Source organism: Pinus tabuliformis, chromosome 1_1 (genome assembly GCF_031772625.1).
Source record: "Pinus tabuliformis cultivar Carrire ecotype Pingquan chromosome 1_1, CPIR1, whole genome shotgun sequence".
NCBI classification, from domain to species: domain Eukaryota; kingdom Viridiplantae; phylum Streptophyta; class Pinopsida; order Pinales; family Pinaceae; genus Pinus; species Pinus tabuliformis.
The window spans coordinates 797831394-797858113 of record NC_142297.1 but is presented as its reverse complement, the minus strand read 5'-3'; the positions used below and the strand labels follow the sequence as shown (position 1 = coordinate 797858113).

At 35.6% G+C, this 26720-nt stretch overlaps 2 pseudogenes; both read left to right on the top strand.

Annotated features, from left to right (window-relative positions):
• The first annotated feature begins 15223 nt into the window (after positions 1 to 15223).
• Positions 15224 to 15616, top strand: LOC149216408 (cytochrome P450 750A1 pseudogene; annotated as a pseudogene).
• A 40-nt stretch (positions 15617 to 15656) lies between these two features.
• On the top strand, positions 15657 to 16188 carry LOC149216407 (cytochrome P450 750A1 pseudogene; annotated as a pseudogene).
• The last annotated feature ends 10532 nt before the right edge of the window (positions 16189 to 26720 follow it).

The following is a 26720-nucleotide window of genomic DNA, read 5'->3' as shown; positions in this document are numbered from 1 at the left end:
TCTCCATGAATGGACACCTGCACATGCAAAGAACAACACAAATACAAGCATAAAATCCAATAGATGCAATTATATATCGGTGAGAAAAGATATAACTCAAACATCATTACAATGAACAACAAGAGTGGAACCATAATGATAGTCATCTATTATTGATAAACAAAAAAGAATAATACAACCATAGTTATGACGTCAAATCCTCCTTTGGCTGGGTGATCAGCTACATATGCCTTGCAAAGCTTGTTGGGATTGGGAACAAGCCTCTCTCTTTTTTATTATGAATGCAAAGAAGACTCTTACAACAATCCCTTGGACTTCTGAAAGTATAATTCTCCCTATGCTCGAACTAGCTTGTCAAAGGCAATGGAACAAGCTTTTATAGATAGAGGAAAGGGAGATATGATGAATCAGGACATCCCTAAAAAAGCTATTATGGATAGAGGAAAGGGAGATAAGATTAATCACGACATCCATGGGATTGGCATTATCCTTAAAAAGCTTCATGAGTCAAAAGGAAAAAACCTTTGCGAGTGCATTTGTTAAAAATCTTTTCCAAACTCGGTTGGTGCGGGTATAGTTCTGAGACAGAGCGGCAACTGGTGCGCCCTCTTGGGAGGATTTCCCCCGTTGGCGTGGGTAATACACTGTGGATCCGCGCTAATGAAAAAAGGGGACTTTTTAAGGATATTCTGCAGGAGATGTCTCCAGGGCATATGAAGTCCATACTTAAAGGAATATAATGCAAGTGTTTTCAAGTTATGTCACTTCTCACAGGTCCCGGAATGAGTCCTCCAAAGTGCGGGAGAGGGGTGATAGGGATGGTGACAAATGGTGACAAATTACTATGTAACAAGGGGCCCTATTTCCTTAATAATGTTGGCCTATTCATGCGACACTGGGAAGAGTGTTACAACCCAGATCAGGAAAAATGTTGGCAGCGCCAATCTGGGTTCGGTTTTTTGGCCTCCCAATGGATTTCTGGGATCCAGATATTTTGGAAGGGATAGGTAATTCGATTGGAACCTTCGTCAAAGTGGCAGATACAACAAGAAAAGGAAGGTACACTTCTTATGCCCGGATCTGTGTGTACATGAACATTACAGAACCTCTCCCTGATTGCATAGAAGTAGAATATCATGATGAAATATGGCAACAGCCACTGGATTATGAGTATATACCGTTCAGGTGTAGGAGATGCCATGAATACAACCACCTATTCAAATCCTGCACCCTGAACATCCTAGAGAACACTCAAGGAAAAAAGAAAGAGGAAGGATCGAGTAAGGAAATGGAAGGAGGCTTTCAGGAGGTCCACAGAAGAAAAAGGAATCAAAAAACGTCGGGTATCCACAAGAGTCCTCAGAAAGAGAAGGAACAGGAAAACCAAAATAAATTTGCAGTGCTACAAGAGGAGGAAATGGATGAGATACTTATGGAAAGTAGTGAAGAACCTGGTGAGCCCAAATAGAAGGAAAAAGGAAAGCAACAAGAACTGACAAAAATAGTGGAAGAAAATTAAGGGGAAATAGACAGAGAACAAATAGAGTAAAACCAGATGGAGATAGACATACAAAAGGAAAATTTTAGCGAAGAGGAACAAGTAATGAAGAGACTACTTTAGGAGTGGAGGCACCTAGATGAGAGGTTCATCCCTGAAGACCAAAAAAGCCTATACAAAGAAATGTTTCAACAATATAAACTAAAACAAGGAATGAGAGTGACAAATCAACCAAAACATCTTGTATTACAAGGAGGACAAGGCCCGGAAATGGGAGTATCAGGAAAAGGAGGAAAGAAAAGGGGCAGAAGACCCATGAGTGAATCCATCCAAATGGTGGGAGAAATGCTTGTTAACTCAGGGAGAGTGGTGCCATTATCGAAGGTATTCCACCAACCAACCAAATTGTTGAAATGATAATCATGACCTGGAACATAAGAGGTTTGAACAGTAAGGGGAAACAGAGATATATTAAATAAATATTAAGGAAAGACAAGCCCAACATTACGCTACTACAAGAAACCAAGATCAGTGAAATAAAGATGAAGGAGATCATGGGAAACTTTAGGCCAAGGTATGAGGTAGTAGGACAAGATGCCATTGGAAGTGCAGGAGGATTGGCCATACTCTGGAACCCAGAAGATGTTCGATTCGAGGATTGGAAAAGTATGCCAAGAATACTCTCTGGAAAATTTAGAAACATTGGATCCAAAGAATGGGTCCTTCTCTCAGGAGTCTATGGTCCCCATATCCCAGGAGAAAGGAAAAATTTCATTAGCAACATGACAAAAGTGAGAGGCTTGTATCAAAATATTCCATGGATAATAGGAGGGGACTTCAATATGATTAAATCCCTAAATGAAAAAAGAGGAGGAGTGTGTAGGGTGGATGCAGACATGGAGATGTTTGGGGATACCATAAATGATCAGAGGTTAGTGGATATCACAACTACTAATGGAACTCATACATGGAATAATAGAAGAGGAGGCAGACATCAAATTGCCTCAAGACTAGATAGATTCCTAATATCTGAAGAGATAGTAAGCAAAGAGATTTTTGTGGAAGCAATGATATTACCTGGGATGGGATCAAACCACTGGCCAGTGAGATTGGAGATTGAACTCAAATCTAGCCCTAAAAAACGACCATTCTGATTTGAAGCATTCTGGCTTAGAGACCCTAGATTCATAAACAAGGTAGAGGAATGGTGGAAACAGAGTGAATAGAGGGGCAGGAATAGAATGCAAACGTTCCAACACAAGCTAAAGGAAATAAAGCAAAAAATAAAGGAATGGAACCAATAGGAATTTGGGAACATTATGAAAGACCAACAGCAGTTAAATCAAAAGATGGAAGAAATCTAACAATAAATTATAAGGGAAGGGAGAAGTCCATACTTAGTAGCAGAAGAGGGCAGATTGGTTAGCCAAATAGAGGAACGCAGGAAGAAAGAAGAGATCTTATGGCGACAGAAGTCAAGAGTAAACTGGTTGAGAGAGGGAGAGAGGAACACTAAATTTTTCCACAAAGCAATGATACAGCACAGGCAGAGAAACAGAATCTTCTCCCTGAAAAATGAGGCAGGTGAACGACAAACCCAGCATGAGGAAATGGAGGAAACCCTGGTGAGGCATTTCAAAGACCTCTTAATGGAACCTCAAGAGGAAAGATAGGAGGCAACCCGCAAAATATGCAATGAGATCCCCAAGTTAATCACTAGAGAGAAAAACCTTGCGATAATGAGAGCAGTCACGATAGAGGAGGTTGAGGAAGTGGTGCAAGGACTGAAGAAAAATAAGGCCCCAAGACTGGATGGATTTACGGTGGAATCTACCAAGCAGCCTGGAAATTTATAGGCAATGACATTGTAGCGGTGGTGGAAGAATCAAGGAGGAACCAAAAGGTATGTCCAGGACTAAACGCTACCCTTCTTTCTCTCATACCTAAATCCTCTAAGTCTGATGAACCACAGGGATTTAGACTGATTGCCTTGTGTAACGTTATCTATAAAATTATCTCTACATTAATAGCTAAGCGACTGAAACCGATTCTTCCTAGTATTATATCCCCTGAGCAAACAGGCTTTGTAGAAGGTAGATAGATTTTAGATGGTCTGATAGTATCCCAGGAAGTGGTGCACTCGTTAAAATCTAAAAGATGGGAGGAGTGATGATTAAATTGGATCTATCCAAAGCCTATGATAGATTAAACTGGGAGTACCTAAGGAAAGTAATGGAAGCTTTTGGGTTCTGCAAAAGATGGATAGACTGGATTATAGCAATGATATCTACCCCAGTCTTCTCAATCCTATTAAATGGAGCCCCGACATCCACCTTCAATGCCACCAGAGGGCTAAGATAGGGGGATCCCCTATCACCCTTCCTATTCATTATAGCAGCAGAAGGTCTAGGAAGGTATATCAAAAAGGAAGTACAGGAGGATAGAATCAAAGGGATAAGGGTATGGGGGAATGAGCTCCCGATAACCCACCAGCAGTTCGTGGATGACATTATGTTATTCTGTAATGTGTCTCTTAGGGAAGTTAAAAGAATGAAGGACATCCTGGATTTGTTCATGGAAGCCTCGGGTACCCAAATTAACAAAGAGAAATCTTGTGCTTACTTCTTTAATACAACTGGTAATGTCAAATCTTATCTATCAAGGATGTTGGGTTTCAGGGAAGGGGAGCTTCCAACTAAGTATCTAGGCATACCTCTGACAATCAACTCCTTAAAAATGGTAAACTGGCAGCAAACTATATAGAAGATCCAAGGTAGGATAGCCAACTGGGCATTCAGATCTCTAAACCTGGCAGGAAGAGTGGTATTAGTAAAAGTAGTCCTGCAATCCATACCAATTTACCAATTATCGGGGATGGTAGCACCAAAAGGAGCATGCTCCAAAATGGTGGAAATATTGAAGAAATTTATATGGGGAGGCTCTCAATAGCAGAAAAAATGGGCATTAATGTCATGGCAAGGGATGATTAGAAAAAAGGAGGAAGGGGGCCTAGGATTGAAGGACCCATACCTCACCAACCAAATTATGGGGGCCAAGCTTTGGTGGAGGTGGATGACTGGAGGAGGGGACCTCTAGAAACGAATATGGACCAAGAAGTATAACATGCTAGGAAGAATGGAGGATATTTTAAGACATACAGAAAAACCATGAGGATCCAACATCTGGAACTTGGCCAGCGAGAACAGGGATGTAATCACAAACCATGCCTTCTGGGAAATAAGAAATGGAAAAACAACAAATTTTTGAGATGAATCTTGGCAACAACGTGACAAATTAAATGGAAAGCAGGAACTTAGAAGTATTTTTCAGTATTCAAAAGATGCAGGATTAAATAGAGTGGATGATTTCTGGAAGAATGAAAACAGTGAGGAGAATTGGAGAGTTTGGAAAAACCCAGAAGAATGGGGTCAAAATATAGAAGAAGAATAGAGAAATCTCTATATGAAAGAAATGGAAACGAGAAAAATTCCAATCAGAGCAGGACCAGATATTCTGAGATGGGGCTACGCAATGAAAGGTACTTTCACGGTAAAGGAGGCATACAATCTAAAGGCCGAAAAGGAACAAGAAGGGAACCAACACTTATGGAAGCAAATCTGGAAGAGAAAATGGTGGCCGAAAGTGGCCCACTTCTTATGGCTAACATGCAAAGGCAGAATTTTGACATGGGATCAATTACAAAGAAGAGGGATGCAGGGACCAGCCCGTTGTGACCTGTGCAAACAGGAAAATGAAAATATAGAACACCTAATGAACTCATGCCAGTTTGCACAACGATAGTGGGAAGCTATCTATGAGGTCTTCGGAAGGACAGACAGGAATCCACAGAGCATAAAAGAGACGGTTCAACAATGGGGACGTGGCCACTTTATCAGCTCGGTCCTAAATAGAGCATGGGGGCTAGCTGTAGGTTTCAATCTATGGATGATATGGAAGGAAAGGAACAGAAGGATCTTCAAGAATGAAGAATTTACACAAGAGAAGGTATGGAGAGGAGTAATCGAACATATAAGAGAAACCATACTAGCAGAAGAATGGAAGCAAGAAGATTGGGAGACCCTGCCGCAGGAAACAAGTATCCTAAAAAAGCTTAACTTAACCAAGGAGATGGTGGGAGTGCATGCATGGAAAACAACGAGAATGAGCGGGGTATCGCCCCAGAAGTATAGTAGACCAGCAAAGGGCTTCATCAAGTTAAACTTTGATGGAGCCTCAAAAGGCAATCCAGGTAATGCAGGAATAGGTGGCATCTTCAGAGACAGCCAGGGTAGGACTCGTTTGTTGTATGCGGCTTATGGAGGCATGATGAGCAATAATGAAGCAGAACTCATGGCAACAAGACAAGGGATGAGAATAGCTGTCAGGCTTGGGTACAAACAACTGGAAGTGGAAGGGGATTCATTAATGGTAATCAACATGATGAGGAAACTATATAATGGAACGGCATGGGATAGGATTTGCCACAGCTGGAGAACAGCCAGCCTCATACAAGAGCTGGGTGAAATCATGAAACGATTTGATTACATAATAATCAAACACATTAAACGAGAAGGAAATAAAGCGGCCGATTTCTTAGCCAATTGGGGAAGTGACCCACAATTGGGACACATGGAAAGAACCTGGCCCATCCAGCCAAGGGATACCAGAATGGACCCGCTAAATGAAATATTAACCAAAGATGAAGAACATGCATAATCGAAATCACAAGGATTATAACAGGCCCCCAATCAGGGTGATGGAGTGGGGAAGGAGCCATAATGGCGATGTCAGAAATTGGCCGGAGCGAGGACTACTTACCGCAGCTCGCATGAGGGAAAGGCAGAACGTGGAGTGGTACCGCCGAACAGTTGAGAGAAATGGCGTGAGGAATGTCAGGACGAGGAGAGGTGGGGAGGACGACGATGAAGGAAGGATGGGACAGTAGGGTGATGGGAGGAGGTATGAAAGAGGGAGTAAGGAAGGAAGGATGGTTAGAGTTAGAGAAAAAGAAGAAGAAGCACGACGAGGAAGCCAGACAAGCAGCCAGAACACAGGAAGCGAAATACTGGGTATGTTTACTGTCTATGCTCTGTAATTCAAATAGCAAATTGCAGTATGTCAGATGGGGTTAGAAACAGGGGTCTGGGGGAGAAGGAAAAACCTTGTGAGGAGGTTCTGTTGCATAAATAGCATGGGAATCGGGGGAAGGAAGAGCCCGGTAGCTCGGCTCCGAGGCAGAAAAAGAGAGGGGGTGTAGATATAGATAGGAAGGGGCCTGCTGAGTTTAGAACCAAAGTCATAAAGGTTAAAATGGAGAGTGATAGTGAGGCCGGGAGGGTGGATAGTCTGGAAAATTCAACCAGGCAGGGAGTCTAGGTAGGGGAGGGAAGCCCAAGTCGTAGAAGGGAGCGAACCTGGGAGGGGAACCGGGTAAGAATCCTAGAAAGAGGGAGAAGACCTCCCAGGGGGGAACACAGACAAGAAAGGGAGTGGAGCCAGCCAGCAAGGGAGGATGGGAGAGAATTTTGATAGACAGACCCATGGGTTCACCATACCGGGGAAGCCTCGAGAAAGGGATAGACAAACGGAAACAAAAGGGGGAGACCGTGGAACTGACGAAGAGACAGTTCCCAGAAACCTGAGTGAAAAGCAGGAAAGGGGGAGTAGGGAGAAGGGGCGGACTAACCTGGGCCCATTAGGGTATTTGGGAATAGAGGAATGTAGGCACAAACGAGATAGGGCAGGCAGACAGAAAACACCAGAATTTATGGGAATTTGGTGGGAAAATGATTTTATCCTGACTCAGTACTGTGCAAACTGTGAACAGATAGAAGGGAGTGACGAAATGGCACAGGCAGCCAGAGGTCGCGGTCACGGTCGCAGAGGTAGGACACACTAGTCAGCATTCTCAGGACAATGACACCCTTGGAAAAACGTTGGGGCGTCGTCCCATGGACGAGATCGTGAAGGAAGCGGCCAGAGCTTATATGAAAGACACAGATGCTGGCATTAGGAAAATTATTGATGAGATGGAAGACAGGGTTAAGGAAGAGGATTCAGAGGAGGAGATGGAAGAATGGAGAGACCTCATCCCTGACCCTGGCAATACGAGAGGCCGGATGGCACAATACAAATAGACTCTCCATTTGTACTGGCTCATGAAGAGGTTGGTGTGTAAGGCAGTGGAGCAAGTTTCAGTAGGGATGGCACTGATAATCAGGGATATGCCTGATTACAAATGGGACCTGCAGACCATACAATTCCAGCTCTGTAAACAAGATATGCGCCTGGATCGCATACAGAGACACATCCCCTGCATCATGGAAATGACACCAGTAAATGAAGGCTCAGCAGAGGATCCAACAGTCGTTGAGCCAGACCAGGATGAGCCGAAGGAATAGACTAAGCATATGATCTCAGGTCACTATTTTTTAGCGGCTGGTTTTTCTTTCAATATGCATGTTTATGGGAACTATAGATAAAAATTGGTTTTTAAATAGTTCTGTTTATATAGCCTAGGTAGAAAGACTTCTAACTTACCAATTTTGGATGGCGTATAATATGCATAGGTGGCCAACAGACTTGGTTTCCCACTGGGCAAGTTGAGGCCACCTATTGACGGTATGTGTACTCGATTTGTTTTTATATAAATAGAAAAAAAAAAGGACCTACCTAAGCTTACAATAAATAAATAAAAACAAAACTCATTAATTCTCCGACATTGATCAATAGTATTTAAAATGTTATAAATATTTTCAATGTAAAATGGCTAAAAAAAGTTAAAAATAAAATGTATCAGAATTATTAATATTACATACATGTCAAAATGTATAAAAATTATTAATATTACATAATAGAAAAAAATACAAAATAAAATTTGTTAATAAAAGTGACAAAATCTCAAAATATCTGGATAGCAAAAACAAGTTTGAAGTGATCTTCACATATTAATTCATTGAAAGCATTTGAGTATCTCATATAAAACAATAACATAGACCTATCAATATTTTTCGTTGTGTTCCATTGAAAATGAACTTTTCTAATCAAATCACGCACCAATTCTCATAATTTTACATTGGACCGGCACCGTGTTCCATTGAAAATGAACCCTTCTAATCAAATCACACACCACCGCTCACAATTTTACATTGGACAGACACCTAGCAATCACAATTTATCGTGCTTATGATTCTAGAGTGGGTAACACAATTTTAGAATGCAACCACATGGTAATCACAAATTTATCACGCTTAAGATTTCATAGTTGACATCAACTAGTAATTGTGATCTATTGTATGTAAACAAGTTAATCCTTTTGGAAAATTTATTTACAACAAAATAACCATATTGAAACCTCCATACTAATTCACCAATCAAATCCTATTACTAAATTTTATTTTTTTTCCAATTCTATCAAACTTGGTAACTATGGTTGTATGTCAGTTGACAAATCCAAAGAACATAAAGGACATTAGTCATAGTTACCAAATTTGAATTTGAACTGGATTCTAATTTAATTCGATATAGAAAAAAATCTAGTACAAAAAAAATAATTAAGAATATACATCTTAAAAATATTAAATAATATATTTTTTCAAAAAAAACTCATTAATTCGCCATCATTGATCCATAGTGTTATAAATTTTATAGAAATTTTCAGTGTAAAATGGTTTTAAAAATGTTAAAAAAATGTATCAAATTTATTAATATTACATAACGAAAAAAAATGTAAAATTAAAATTGTTAATAATAATGACAAAATCTCAAAATATCATAAACAAGTTTGAAGTAATCTCAATATTAAGACATTGAAACCATCTGAATATCTGATATAAAACAATAACATCGACTCAATAATATTTTTGGTTGTTTTCCATTAAAAATGAACCCCTCTAATAAAATCATGCACCAATACTCGCAATCAAATTATGCACCAATGCTCACAATTTTACATTAGACAATCACCTTATAATCGCATTTTATGGTGCCTATGATTTCACAGTGGACATCAACTACTCCTTAATCATAATTTATGGTACTTATGATTTCACGGTGAACATTTGTTGTAAAAACAATTATTTTTTTAAACAAGTTATTATTTTTGGCAAATTTATTTACAACAAAATATTTGGTCAGACAATATTACCGAACAATCCACGAATTAGATCTTATTACTGAATTTTCCAATTTTTAGGCCAATTCAGTGGAACTTGGTAACTATGATATTAGTTACAAAGAAAGTATTGTTATGGATGGGATTGAGATAGAGAAATACAAAGTTGGGGGACATAGAATATTGGTTTGGGAAGAGAAATTTTTAAATTGATCACAATACTATACTAGGGACTATAAATGGTTTCAATATTTCTCCATCCAATCTTAGTGGGAAAATGGGTAATAAACTTAATGTTAGATGGTATGATTTTTGCGTGTAGTCTAAACATGTCACTATTTCTGCGTGTAGTTTAAACATGTCAAATTTTGTTTTGGAAACAATAGAAGTTCAACATGATTGAGAAAATCTAGTGGAAACTTATAAAATTTTGGATTACAATTGTTAAGCTTCAATATTTTGAATGCCTCAAAGGGTTCTTGATGGGGCTGAATCTATTTCTACCATAAAAAAAAATGATTTATGCACTTTCATATTCCAATTTCTTGAAGACTTTTTCTTCGAATTTTGGTGAAAAATTCACCTTCGCGTAAAATTATGATCTTGTTAAACAACCCTTTATTTCGGGCCATGGAATAATAAGAAGATAAATCCATTTCTATCATCAAAAAAATGATTTAAACACTCTCACATTCCAATTTCTTAAAATAAATCTCTTCAAATTCTGATGAAAAATTCACCCTCGGACATAATTGTAGCCTCAGTTTAGAAAACTCCTAATTTCCTAATTTCGAAAACTCCGAATTTCGAGGCCATGGAACAGTAAAGTCTATATTATTTTCTTCATCATTGCGTTTCTCGCACTCATGTCAAGACATGCCTGCGATAAACCATTTCTTGTCAATGACGTTGTTGCATCTAACATTATGACTAGCTTTTTTTTTTTTTTTAAATCTAGGACAATCGGTAACTGGTGAGAGTTATCCTGAACAGATCCAGGATCAAATCTAATTGGCTGCCACTATAAACTTAGGCTACATGCAACCACCTACAAGCCGCACAGTAGCAGAAAACTTATGCCTCAACAAGAGCCGAGACGTCTGCTATGGGGGCGCCTACTCTTCTAGCCAAGACACAACAAGTCATATATGTACTCAATGAGATTTGAACCCTCATCTCGCAAATTACACCCCAAAAACTTACTGTTGAACTTCATATCGCTGTACCTAACATTATGACTAGCTATCTAAACTATTCGCGTGATAGGTTAGGTTGCCGAGATGAGGGATACCTCTCAACTGAACTACTCGAGCGAGTTGCCAATGAATTTATCTAGATGCTTCATTGTGGAAACCACGCTCTCACCCCTTCTTTTTTCCCCTTCTTTTTTCCGATCTTTCCGTCAACTTTTGTAGCTTGATTGTTTAGGTTTGATTTTTTTTTTATTTTATAAGATACCATTTTCTTTAAAAAAGTGAGCTCTCCATGGTCTCTAAGGAATTTTTGTTCATCTTTTGTTGAAAAATTACATTGAATTAAATTTTTACTTTTATAGATGTTCACTTTCATGTGGGGTTCGCTTATGTGATTTGCTTGCGTTATAATTAAAAATTATGGTTTGTGCATGAGCCAATTGTGTTATTCATGCATCGTAATAAAAAAAGTTGATGGTGTTATGGTCATCGGGGCATGAGCTACTAGTGTATTTCATGTGAGTTTGATATGGTTGTATGTTTTTTAATAGATTTTGGTTGCCTGATTTTTTTTATTCAAGTTAGTTTTTTGAACTAATTTAGTTAATCATGAAAATACGGTTCATTTTTTCCAAATTTTAATGGTGTCGATGTAACTCATCTTTAATTTAAAATATTATTGTATCCAATAAATATGTTTTTTAAATATATTAAAATAAATAGAGATGCATTGTATTTATAAGATAAAATAAAATAAAAAGTATATATATATATAATTTTTTTTTGTTTTTTAATATTAAATATAATTTTTAATCACTATTATATTTGAGAATAGTATTTTTTTACTTATAATTGGTGTATTTGTAATTTTTCTTCGTTTTTTAATAATTTAAATTCCTATGTTCTAATATTAAATTTGGTGTATTTTAAATAGGGTGACAAGATATTTTGCGGATGTTCCTAGTGATAGTATTTGTAGCATGATCAAGTTGCTAATTGACACTAAGAATGGAAAATCAAAGTTGTAAAAGGACTCTTTAAAATGGCTTATTTCCTTGTTTAAAAGATATTAATATTGTAATCATAAAAAACCAATAACATTTTTTATTTTATTTATTTATTAAGTGGTGGTACATATCTTGTATATTTATCTTGAAATTTAAAGAACCTATGTTTATATATGATGTTGCGCGCTGTTTTTGGATGTTTGATGGTGGTTATTTTGTGACCCATGTTTGACACTCATTGTTATTCATGGCAATGGCTTGTGACAACTACATATTTGAAGCCCTCTTAGACTTCAAAATTTTGTAAAGCAGAAAATTATGTGTCATTTTAACAAAACAATATGTTATTATAAATTTATTTATGGAATATTATGCTCATATAAAATATACTATAATGTTCTCTTTTGCATTTCCAATGCCAATACCACATGATTAAATAACCATAACTCATGTTTATATGATATGCTTTTAATTAATTACTTTAATTAAAAGAGCAAAAAAGAAATAACTACTTTTGAGATAAATCTCAACCTTTAATTTGCGAATACTACTAAGAATATTCTAGAATATTTTGTGGAGGTTATATATCTACCATACACCTAATAACTATTAATTATTGATGATTAAATTTAAATTATAAAATCCCTATTCCAAAATAAACATGCCTATTAGTGTAATTATTTGGAATTCCTTAAAAATAGTTCTGTATGAGAAAAACATTAGGATAAGTGTTCCAAGATCACCATAGTTCTTGTGATCTACATTAGTCGGATTAACAAATGATGATCTACCTTGTGCCTCCTCAACAATTTGCCTAATAAATAAAAAATCCACCTTAAGTGTCCCATGGATTATCCATCAACCAAATATAGAGATGCCATCATTTGAGTTGGTGAGAAAGATATGGACACAATTTTTGCCCATAGATAAAAGATAATGGACTACATAGAGAAAGAGACCATATATGCATAAACCAACTAGAATGAAACTAATTTGTCTTTAAGAATTCTCCATTGACTTCTATATCCCTCATGTGCAGGATCATGGAATTAAATGAAGCTATTTTGTCTTTAAGAATTATCTTCATTGACTTCTATATCCTTCATGTGTAAGATCATGAAATTATTTTAATCTTTATTGAAAGATGGTTAGTTTATTTATATAAATGAATGAGATAAATTAAGGAGAATTTAAGTTAATAGATTATTTTTAAATTACTAGAGTATTAAAATAATGTAGAAGTGGTTTCAAATTAATGATGATACCATGTAAAATAACATTCATGGAATAATTTAAATTTGGATGTATGATTGCTTTGGGATCAACTCTAGGGAGGAAAACTTCTTGATATGGTAGTTAGCACCACCTATGATATATTTCTATCTTCTATAATGGTATACTTTTTGAGAAGGATGAAGTTTCGTGCATGTGAAGTAACCATCTTAGAAAAAGGTGTCAAACACTTTGAAGTTGGGCACATGGCTCAAGGAGCATGTGAACTCATCCCACATATTTTGACGAAGAATCCTTAAATTGAGGAACCACTAATTAGAGGGCACACCATCTTGGAGGAGGAAGGATTGAGATGTGGACACCTAGCTTGGAGGGAGCACCACCTTTGGGGCTAGAAAAATCCTAGTTTGGCATGTAATCATGTGACAAAGAATGTGTATTCATGGGATATTAAAGAATACTCCTAATTTAGTCGGATATTAATAAATATTTCCCAAAATTCTTCTATTGAATCCCTATCCCAATACATTTTTTCAATTAATATATATATACCCTTTTTTAGTACCTCGAATACCTATAAAACCCTAATGTCGTACATCCCTTCCTCCCAATACCTATAATATGTTGAGGTTATTTTTCATAATTCTATATCTCCCTTTTTTGAATAATGGCCATAATACATTGGTGAACAAGGTGAAGACCCCATGTTGGGCAACTTTCTTTGAGGGGCACTCCATATGGGGGATTTTTTCATTGACTTGATCTAGTTTGTTTTTGGACTTAATCCATGTTTTATTATCATGTTCCATCACCTTAATCTATATAAAAAGAAGAAAGTGTCCATGTTATTAAGAAGAATTAATTTTGCATCTTAGAGATTGATAGTTGTTGTGATATTAAATATTTGGATAATCTTGGAATATCATGTATTACTTTTGTAATTGTGCATTGGTGCTTCTAGAGTACTAGCGCTAGGGTTCATTGGCTTGTGAGATGTAAGACTTGAGCATTATGACTTCTAGGACATAAGTTTGTGAATCTCCTTCATATATTTTGTGATGCAAGTGGGCGATCTTAGGGTTTGATAGTTGATGTGATTCTAGTTGTTTGGAAATTTCATAAATTAACTTACTAAGCTTGGTGGATACTATATAAGACTAAAAATGTTTTTTGGTCTTGAATAAAACCTAAAACCAATTTTGATAAACAAACTCAGGCAAACTTATTCTAATTAATATAATGTTGTATTCTTTAAAAATTACATAAATTGACTTATAAAACTTGGTCTTTTGAGTAAAAAATAAAACTAGATCAAATAAATTTGATCATAAACATATAGAATAAATACAAATTGATGTATTTTTTTTTAAATAACATCACTAACCATTTACAATTAAATTATAAAATATTATTTTTTTAAATAACATAGAGTGATATTAATAATCTTTAATAATATTAATTTAATTTAAATTTTCGAAGAACTCAAGAATAACTTTCTCAGCGTCGAACTATTTAAATACACATCAGTAAAGTCAAAAAATTGCTAATAATTGTTGCAGTACCACTGGTTGCGTTGATAGTGACTGCTTATAAACAAAACAGAGTTGATAGTGACTGCTTATAGCCAAAGCTGAAATGTACAGACTCTGAATCCTAAAACTATTATGGCTACTCTTTGGAAATTTTCGACCACAGCCTATTTCATTATTTTATCCAGATAAAGTACGCGTATGTAAATCAAATGGCGACTTTAAATAGCAGAGGCTTATTTCCTTCTTTACATCCATAGAGTGTATGTAGTATGGATTTTCCTAATTTGCCTCTGTCACTCCCTCTCGCCCGTGGAAGTGCTGCCACAGGAGCTATTGTTGGTTTAGTCTTCTCTTTCCTCTTCATATAGTTATTGCACAAGAGAAGAATTAGCGCCAGATTGCCTCCTGGACCCTCTCCATGGCCTATCATCGGAAATCTGCACCAATTGATACTGCCTGCTCACCGTTCTCTTAAAGACCTTGCTGACAAATATGGTCCCATTTTCTTTCTGCGCTTAGGCTCTGTTCCTACTGTCGTCGTTTCTTCTTCTGAGATGGCCAAACACTTTCTCAAAACTCATGATTTGTTGTTTGCCAGCCGGCCTCCAACCTCCGCTGGGAAATACATATTTTACAATTCCAAGGATATGGCGTTCGTTCCCTATGGAGATCATTGGAGGCATATTAGAAAAATATGCGTGGTGGAACTGCTCAATGCCAAAAGGATCGACTCCTTCAGGCACGTTCGAGAGGAAGAGATGTCTCTCATGATCCATTCCATTTGGGAGAAGAGCGAGAGCGGCACGATTGCGGTGAATGTGAGCAAGGTCATCTCCACTCTCATCTCCAATATAGTTTGGCGGATTCTGGCGAGCAGGAAATTTACTGACGATAATTTGGGTGGCGATTTCGAAGGTTTCAAGGATCTGTTGATAGAGTTGATAACTGCAGTGGGAGTTTTTAACATTGGAGACTTCATTCCTTACTTGCACTGGCTTGATTTGCAAGGTATCAAACGGCGCATGAAAAACATTCGATGAATTCGCTGAGAAAATAATAGACGACCACATTGCTCCTCGCATGGCCGCAGCCTCGAATGGCCAGAAAGATGAACCACCTAATATCAAAGATTTCGTGGATGTGCTGCTTCAGATAGCTGAGGCCGACACCAGAATCACACGGGAAACTATCAAAGCTATCGTTCTTGTAGGCCTCTCTTGCCTGACCCTCAATATAGTATGCTTAAATCATCCAATATTTTGCATTAATTGTGTTTGTATTTGTGCAGAACTTCTCTGGTGGGGTGGAGACGACATCAACTACGTTAGAATGGGCAATGAGTGAGCTGCTCAGACATCCCCATGCAATGAAGAGTTTGCAGGAAGAAATGGAAAGGGTAGTCGGCAAAGATCGCAAAGTGGATGAGTCCGATCTGGCAAGCATGAAATACCTCCACTGCGTGGTGAAAGAGACACTACGATTATACCCAGCTGTGGCGCTAGCGATTCCTCACGAATCTGCAGAGGCAGTGACAGTAGAAGGATATTACATACCTAAGAACACACGAGTAATGGGGAATGTGTGGGCTATAGGAAGGGATCCCAATGCGTGACGGGCAGATGCTTCAGAATTCAAGCCGGAGAGGTTCATGAAGGAGCAAGATGTCAATTTAACAGATCAGTCAGACTTTTAGTATGATTCCGTTCGGGGTCCCATGGTTATTCCCAGAATTGCACTTGCATTGTCTCAGCTGACGCACATTTTTGACTGGAGAGTTGAAGTTGATCCGTCCCGACTGGATATGAAAGAAGCGTCTGGTTTGACAATTCCAAGGCAAGTTCCGCTGTGTGCGTATCCAAGGTTGACGGTGTGCTTCGCACTACAGAACGCACGTCGCTCTGCCGCTTTCCTTGCAATTGCTTTAGTATTATCACCGGAATAAATTTGTATATGTTATTTGTATTGACCGGACTGCAATAGAATTTGTACTTTCTGTTGTAAAATATCACGTCCAAATAATAGTAGGCATGTGTTTTTTATCATAAATATAATGAATACTGTTTAGCGTAGGAGCAGGCACCGCTTTCCTTTCAATTGCTTTAGTATTATCACCAGAAATAAATTTGTATATCTCAATTGCTTTAGTATTATCACCAGAAAGAAAATATGACGTCGAAATAATACTAGGCATGTGTTTTTTATCATAAATATAATGAATACTGTTTTATGATGTAATGCCTATACTACATGATGTATTACAAAGCGTCCCTTTATTTCATTCCTCGATATCTTTGTTTCATTCGATCATTTCAATAAACAGTGAAGGCAATCGATACCTCAATCAATTGTGCTGAATTCATTAGTGAATGGATGAAGTTGATGATTACTAATAAATGAATAGGTGAAAAGCGCAAGTACACACCAGAGAGCATGGGGAGACACTGGAATTGGAGTTATTAAGGTTGGGTTATTTTTTCAAAAGGTTGGGTTATTTTGTTTTGAAAAAATAAAGAGAAAATTAAATTCAAACATTTATATATAATAACTGTTTTTAAAATAAAGTTTAATAATTATATGGTTCGATGAGAAACCATGCATTGTTTATAAATATTATTTAAATATATAGGTAACCAACTTAGAGACACTGGAATTGGAGTTATTAAGGTTGGGTTATTTTGTTGTGAAAAAACGGAGGGAAAATAAAATTCAAACATTTATATATAATAATTTATTTTAAAATAAAGTTTAATAATTATATGGTTCGATGACAAACCTGCATTGTTTACAAATATTATCTAAATACATAGGTAAGCAACCTAGAGGGAATGGGAGATGAGATACCATGCATCGTTTACAAATATTATTTAAATATATAGGTAAGCAAATTAGAAGGAATGGGAGATTTGGGATGACAAACCATTCATTGTTTACCAATATTATTTAAATATATAGGTAAGCAATTTAGGGGAATGGGAGGTTTGGGGAATGAGAGTTTGTTAAATAAAATGAAATTATACAAATAATCTAATTTTGATATTATTATTTCTTATTTTTTATGAATTTAATGCATTTTGAAATTATTATTTTTTATTTTTATGGATTTAATGTATTGTTTACAAATATTATTTAAATACACAAGTAATTAATTTAGAGGGAATGAGAGTTTGTTAAATTAAATAAAAATATACAACTAATCTAATTTTAAAGTTATTATTTTGTATCTTTATGAATTTAAGTAATGGATTCAAATTATATGATTTTTAGAGTTTTTAAAGAGGATAGTTGGCTACCATCCTTACATTCCTTACATTGCAAATCATGGAGAGAAATATTATATTTTCCTGTGCAAACAACACTTCATAAACATGTGATCTAAAGGACACTTTATTTTGATTTAAAAATATTTTAGTTTAATATTAATATTAAGGTTATTAACATTGATATTAATATTAAGTTAATAATATTAACATTAATATTTAAATGTAGTAATAATTTATTAATAATATTAATGAATATATTAACACATTGTTAATATATGTGTACATATAAAAACGAGTTAATAATATATTAATCTATACGTTGATATATTAAGTTATACATTAGTATATTAATTTATACATTAACACATGTCAATTATGATTGGCTTGGTTAACCATAGTGTTGTGTGTCTCTTGTCATTTTTGTCATATTAGTGCCTACGTTAGCCGCCACATCATCATATGCACTACCATGTGTCACCCTAAGGGGTTTCCACGTGTCACTTTGTCCTTCTTTTTTCCCTTAGTCGTAAAACTTCAAAATGAAATATTTTTCTCATATGAAATATGTTTGACATGGTTCACGTTACATTGGAATCATTTCATCGAACACTTTGACATGACATTTTTTCATTAGATTTTGAGCATTTTCATTTTTTAGGTTTTTTGGAGCCTCTTGGATCATTCCTCCCACTTGAAGGACTTTTGGTCCCCAAAAGTTTACATACAGAGACCAAAAATGTTTTTTTTTATTTACGACAGAACCCATATCCTTTGCTACACATCATAAGGTATAAAATATCACTATGTTGGATACTTAAGTGATGTTACACAATTCATCACCTTTACAAAAAAGGTTGCCCATCTATGGGGTCTTCAAAAGAAACATGTGATTTACAATGGTGGCCAATCTCATCTACTTGAAAAGGCTACCCATCTCTTACCCAACCAGGCTAAGGGGTTTTCTTCATGTAGTTATATTTCTTCTTGAGTGGCTTCATGAAGTTACAATGTGATCTACTTTATCATATGTTGGTTTCTACACAAGGATTTCTTTCTTCACATCTGTTTTCATAAGCTTCTAGTCCTTATTTGGTTGTAGCTCTGGATGGAGCTTCAAACATGTATCTCTCTGATGTCGAATGTTGTTTTAATAGGTGCATTGGTTTTTCAACATCTAGACTCTCTTTTCCTTCCTTTTCTCCTCATATGGAGAGGGGTTTGTATGTTGTGTCTCCTTCCTCTTCGACATAACTTTCCTGTACTAAGATATACTTTTCTAACACTTAGCAACATCATGTTTATTCAAACCAAAAAATGTACATTGTTTTCTATGCCATGAAATTTGCTTTACATTGTCAATTTTCTTATTGTAAAAAGGAATGTTGGAATATTTATAGCTTGAATGATTGTCTTTGGTGTAGATTGGGTAAGGAAAAGTTGACTTAGCTCATCCCCTAAAATTTTCACCTCCATTTAGAGATGACTTGCAATCATGATTGTTGGGATGGTGTGATGTGATCTCAACATACACTCACTTATACGTGTTACTTGAAGACTCTCTTGCTTCTATGGCTTTGGATTTTCTTTCATAGGTGGTCTTAGAGAATGCTGCATCTTCCTATTTCCCATAGCTGAATCCTACATATCAAGATAGTTCTACCACTTGGATGGGATTTACAATGCCTTGGCCATTAATTCCTAGGCCTTTTCTATCATATCCAATTTCCTTAATTAGATTCAAGTCAATTCTTGTAGTGTGATTTTCAAAAGAACCAAAATAGTCATCATAATGGAAAGAACATGAAACTGAAGAATTATTGACATTATTTACCTTAATTTCTTATTATGGATCAGGTGAAGATGGCTTCACTAAGCCCTCATTACATTTCAAATTTACTAAGGCCTCTTTTCTAGCTTGTAGTTAAAGCTGCAATCTTTTCTTCTCGTCCTCTACTTCTTCTAACAATCTTCTCAACTCAACATTCTCTTCTTGAATGCTATACTTGATTTCCTTAAGTTCTTTGAGTCGTGCATTCTTCGTTTCTTTTCCCATCATTGATTCAATACATGCAATCCTTGTTATACCTTCTCTCATACCAAACTTGATCTAGAACCGAGCGGAAAACGATCCTAAACTTGGTCTAGTTGAAGGCCCCTTGAATAGTACTTGATTCTTAATAATGACATCCTGACTTTATTGCATTAACATGCTTGAATTTAATTTTAATATTAAACTTGTGAATGTGCTAATAGTATCGAATTTCATTACTTAATGCACTTAATGATCATAATTGCAAAAATAACATGCATAAGAAAATATGAGACAAGAGATAAATCACATAAGAGAAGAGATCACGAAGTTGGTAACAAAGTTCACCCAGTGAGAGATACGCCTTCGGCTATGCTTAACTGCTTGACCACTTCATTATCTCTCTTTTAAAGATATACTCTTCTTTGTCCATACAAAAGGACTAAACTCTCACTTCAATTGGACATTTCTCTCCTTAAAAAAGGCATTCTCCTTTGACAATAAAATAGGGCCAAACTCTCACTTCAAGTGGCAATGTCTCTCCTTCAAAGAGATGTTCTCCTTTGTCAATACAAAAGAACTAAACTCTCACTTCAAGGTGAAATTTCTCCCCTTCAAAGAGATGTTTTCCTTTGTCAATACAAAAGGACTAAACTCTCACTTCAAGTGCCAAAATGGAATTTTTTGTACTACACTATCTCAATTTGTATGCATAGACTTAAACAATAATTATATTCAATAATTTAGATCTTGTTGGCATGTTGCAACATATAAAGATCATACATAATTTTTAAGTACATATTCTCTCCCTTACAAATCTTGAGAAGGGGGAAACAACAATAAATGAAACTTTCATTGGTTTTCATACCAAAATGCTCAAACCCGTGCTCAAAACTCAGTAAACATAGCATCAATAGGTTATTCTCATCATTTTACAACTTTTGACTGTAAACATGATCAACTTATGAGAATTGCATCTTTGTCTCAAAATTCATGCGAAGCATTATTGCCACATGTGGGATTTAATCATGAGCCCTCAAATCTACTACTCAAAAATCAACAAACATAGTACCAACATGTCTATCTGATCGTTTTACAACTTTGTACTATAAACATGACCAATTTCTAAAAGTTGCATCTCAGTCCTGAAAGTTCAATAAAACATTAATGGCAAATATGGGCTTTAAACCATAAGCCTTCAGATTCATTGTTCGAATCCAAATTTTGTCTTCACTAGTAGACTTGTCTTGAAAATTTGTGAAGAATGACTATAAACACCATAGGACTCTATCACTGTCACTTCTCGACCCCTTTGGGTTCCATTATGTTGAACTTTGTGCCATGCAAACTATACCTCTTTGTAATTGATGCAGCTTGTCTCGAAATTTGTTCTAGTGGATGGGTGCATGGGTCACCCATGGCAATGAATAAACCAAGTTTTAAATAAAATTCATGGGAAAAAATATCAACAAGTCTACGTGAATGTTAATAATAGATCATTTTTTTGGGGCGAGGTGCCAAGGTCAAACCCATCGGCCTCCCCCCATTAGTTTTGAATATCGTTTATATAGTTTGTTATAACCATATATATATATATATATATATATATATATATATATATATATATATATATATATATATAATAGAAACCCGTTGACAAATTCATGGAGATTGGTGTGACCTTCAAGGCCATTAGGGTGTGCTGGTGTTGCCACAGAGCATCCTCTAACTGGTTCATGTGGTAACTTTTTATTGGACTAGTTGAAACCTAGTCAGTGCCAAGTCATGTTAGTTGTCTGCAACATGTCAACCTTTCGAGCTACCAAATCAACCACGTGTCAAATCCACAGTGTGCCACATGTCTCCTTTCCATTCTGCCACATCAATACCCACATTGTTTTCCATATCATAACCCCTGCCACATCATCGTATGGACTTCCATGTGTCGCCCTCAAGGGTTTCCATGTGTCACGTTATCCTTCCTTTTGTGTGTGTGTGTGTGTATATATATATATATATAAAACAGAAACCCATTGACAAATTCATGGAGATTGGTGTGACCTTCAAGGCCATTAGGGTGTGCTGGTGTTGCCACATAGCATCCTCTAACTGGTTCATGTGGCAACTTTTTATTGGACTAGTTGAAACCTAGTCATGCCTAGTCATGTTAGTTGTCTGCAACATGTCAACCTTTCGAGCTACCAAATCAACCACGTGTCAAATCCACAGTGTGCCGCATGTCTCCTTTCCATTCTGCCACATCAACACCCACATTGTTTTCCATATCATAACCCCTGCCACATCATCGTATGGACTTCCATGTGTCGCCCTCAAGGGTTTCCATGTGTCACGTTATCCTTCCTTTTGTGTATTGTCGCTTGAGAATGGAATATCTTTCTCATACGAAGTTTTGTAATACATGATATTCCAAGATTATCCAAATATTTAACATCACAACAACTATCAATCTCTAAGATGCAAAATTAATTCTTCTTAATAACAAGGACACTTTATTTCTTTTATATAGATTAAGGTGATGGAACGTGACAATAAAACATGGATTAAGTCCTAAAAAACCCTAGATCAAGTCGATGAAAAAAAATCCCGATATGGAGTGCCCCTCAAAGAAAGGTGCCCAACATGGGTCTTCACCTTGTTCACCAATATATTATCACATTCATTAAAAAAAAATGATTTAAAATTATGAAAAATAACCTCATCATATTATAGGTATTGGGAGGAAGTGATGTATGTTATTAGGGTTTTATTGGTATTTGGGGGTGCTAAAAAAGGGTGTATATATAATATATGGAAAATGAATTGGGAGAGGGATTAAATAGAAGAATTTTGGGAAATATTTACTAGTATCCAATTAAATTAGGAGTATTATTTAATATCCAATGAATACACATTCTTTGTCACATGTTCACACGCCAAACTAGGGTTTCTCTAGCCCCTGAGTTGGTGCTCCCTCCAAGCTAGGTGTCCACATCTCAATCATTCCTCCTCTAAGATGGTGCACCCTCTAGTTACTAGTTCCTCAATTCAAGGATTCTTCATCAAAATATGTGTGATGAGTTCACATGCTCCTTGAGCCAAGTGCCCAACTTCAAAGTGTTTGACACCTTTTTCTAAGGTGGTTACTTGACATGCACTAAACACTCATCCTTCTCAACAAGTACATTGTTATAGAAGATAACAAACAAGCATAGGTGGTGCCAACTACCATATCAAGAAGTGTGCCTCCCTAGAATTGTTCCCAAAGAAATGAGACATCCAAATTTAAATTATTCCATGAATGTTATTTTACATAATATCATCATTAATTTGAAACCACTCCTACATTATTTCAATACTATAGTAATTTAAAAGTGGAGTCTATTAACTTAAGTTCTCCTTAATTTATCTCATTTGTTTATATAAATAAACTAACCATCTTTCATAAAGAGTAAACTAATTCCATGATCCTGGACATGAGGCATATAGAAGTCAATGAAGATAATTCTTAAAGACAAAATAGTTTCATTTAATTCTCTGATCCTCACACGTGAGGGATATAGAAGTCAATGAAGATAATTCTTAAAGAAATAATAGTTTCATTCTAGTTGGTTTATGCATATAAGGTCTCTTTCTCTATTTAGTTCATTGCCTTCTATATATAGCCAACAATTGTCTCCATATCTCTCTCACCAACTCATAATGATGGCACTTCTATATTTGGTTGAGGGATAATCCATGCAACACGTAAGGTGAATTATTAAGGATAGAACAAGGTAGATCATCATTTATAGATCTCACTATGGTGATCTTGGAACACTTATCCTAATTCTTTTCTCATATTGAAATATTTTTTTAAGTAATTCCAAATAATTACACCAATAGGCATGTCTATTTTGGAATAGGGCTTTTATACTTTTAATTTAATTATCAATAATTAATAATTATTAGGTGTATGGTAGATATATAACCTCCACAAAATATTCTAGAATATTCTTAGTAGTATTCACAAATTAAAGGTTGAGATTTATCTCAAAAGTAGTTATGTATTTTTTTCTCTTTTAATTAAATTAATTAATTAAAACCATATCACATAAACATTAGTTATGGTTATTTAAGCATGTGGCATTGGCATTGGAAATGAAAAAGAGAACATTATAGCATATTTTATATGAGCATAATATTCCATAAATAAAACTATAATAACATATTGTTTTGTTAATTATTATTTGGAATTGTGTGAAAGACTTTGAAAATGACATATAATTTTATACTTTACAAATTTTTGAAGTTTAAGAGGGCTTAAAATATGTAGTTGTCACAGGAACCATTGCCATGAATGCATGATATGTTTGTGTTTGTTGTTAACTAAATAATAGTGACACGATCACAAAATAACCATTATCAAACATCCAAAAACATCACGCAACATCACATATAAGCATAAGTTCCTTAAATTTCAAGATAAATATACAATATATGTACCACCACATAATAAATAAATAAAATAAAAAATGTTATTGGTTTTATATGATTACAATATTAATATCCTTTAAACAAGGAAACAAGCAATTTTAAATAATCCTTTTAAAACTTTCATTTTCCATTCCTAGTGTCAATTAGCAACTTTATCATCTTACAACTCCACAATTAAAAGAGTAATACATGATATTCCAAGATTATCCAAATTTTTAACATCACAACAACTATCTATCTCTAGGATGCAAAATTAATTATTCTTAATAACAAGGACAATTTCTTCCATTTATATAGATTAAGGTGATGGAATGTGACAATAAAACATGGATTAAGTCCAAAAAAAACCTAGATCAAGTCGATGAAAAAATTTCCATTTGGAGTGTCCTTCAAAAAAAGGTGCCCAACATGGGGTCTTCACCTTGTTCACCAATATATTATCATGTTCATTAAACAAAAAAGATTTAAAATTATGAAAAATAACCTCAACATACTATAGGTATTGGGAGGAAGGGATGTATGGTATTAGGGTTTTATAAGTATTTGGGGGCACTAAAAAGGTTTTATATATATATAAATTGGAAAAATGAATTGGGAGAGGGATTCAATAGAAGAATTTTGGGAAATATTTAATAATATCCAATTAAATTAGGATTATTATTTAATATCCCATGAATATGCGTTCTTTGTCACATGTTCACATGCCAAACTAGGGTTTTTCCATTCTACCACATCAACACCCACATCATCATATGGACTTATATGTGTCACCATTAGGGGCTACCATGTGTCACTTTATCCTTCCTTTTTGTGTGTTGTCACTTGACAACGAAATATATTTCTCATATGAATTTCATTTGAGGTGATTCAAGTTGCATTGGAACCATATTGTCGAGCACTTCAAAATGGCATTGTTTCTATCAAATTTTGAGCACTTTTATTTTTGAGGTCTCGTGGGGCCTCCTAGATCGTTGAATGCGTTGCGTAGTTATTTTTTATAAATAATATTCTAAATAAATCTAAGTAATCATTACCTTTTTTAAAGTTCGATAAACCAATTATGACCTCAATGGAGGTTAATCATGATCATCATCATATATAAATGAAAAAAAATGATTAATTTGAAAATTTTATCTTTATAACACTAACCTAATAACTTTTTTCGGAAAAATTAAATTGATCAAAGACATTTAGATTTTTTAAATGATATAATCTATTAATTTTCCATTTAATTAGTACATTAAAATAATTATCTATATCTAAATTAGTCCATAGGGCTTTAGATTCATGGTGAATGGGTGTTTTGTTAAGCAACTTCATGTGAAAAGTTAAATGGTTCAAAACCATTTTGGGTGTTTACCCTAATATATATATATATATATATATATATATATATATATATATATATATATATATATATATATATATATATATATAGATATATATATATATATATATAATAAATCAAAATAAAATCCATTATAAAATTAGTGTATAAATATGAAATATGTGTGGAACGTAACTAATAGAAACAAGGACAAGTGGTTAGTCTTATATTATAATAATAATAAATTATTTTAAGGTTATGGTCAAGTTAGACACCAAATTGGTGTATGAGATCCCTTTATTTTTTGGAAGAGGGACCCCTCCTTGTAAATATTTGACTATTCAGATATAGTGGGAGGTAGCAAGAGAGAGAGGGAAGAGGGAAGAAAATATAAAAAAGTGAGAAAGATATAGAGAGAGTGGGGGTGGGGAGGAGAATGTGGTAGAGATAAACAAGGAAGCATGAGAAAGAGAGAGAGAGAGGGAAGAAGGGACGGAGAGAATGGGGGGAAGAGAGAAGGAGGGGTAGAGGTGGGGGAGAGATATAGCAAGGGAGGTGGGAAGGAAGGGAGAGAGATGGAGGGGGTGGGGGATATATAGCAAGAGGGAGGGGGTGGGGGATATATAGCAAGAGGGAGGTAGGTAGGAAGGAAGGGGGGGAGAGAGAGAGAGAGAGAGAGAGAGAGAGAGAGAGAGATGGGATGGAGGGAGAGAAAATTATTGAGGTGGTAGGGGTGGGGGAGAAAGAGGGATAAATATGGGGAGAGGGAGGGAGTGATAATGTTAGAGTTGGATAGAGAAAGAGAGTGAGGTGGGGGAAGAATTCAGAGGGGGGGGGGGGGAGAGACAAAGAAAGAGAGGGAGGGAAGGAGGTAGGGAGAGAGAGGGAGAGGAAACATATTAAAGAGAGCGAAAAGGAGGACTGGAGGGAGGCAGAGAGAGTGACATTTTTGGAGGTGGGGTGATAGTAAAAAAGGGATTGAGGGAGGGAGGGTGAGAGAGAATGAGAGGAAAGGAGAGTAACAAATATGGAGAGATAGTGGGGAAAGAGAAAGT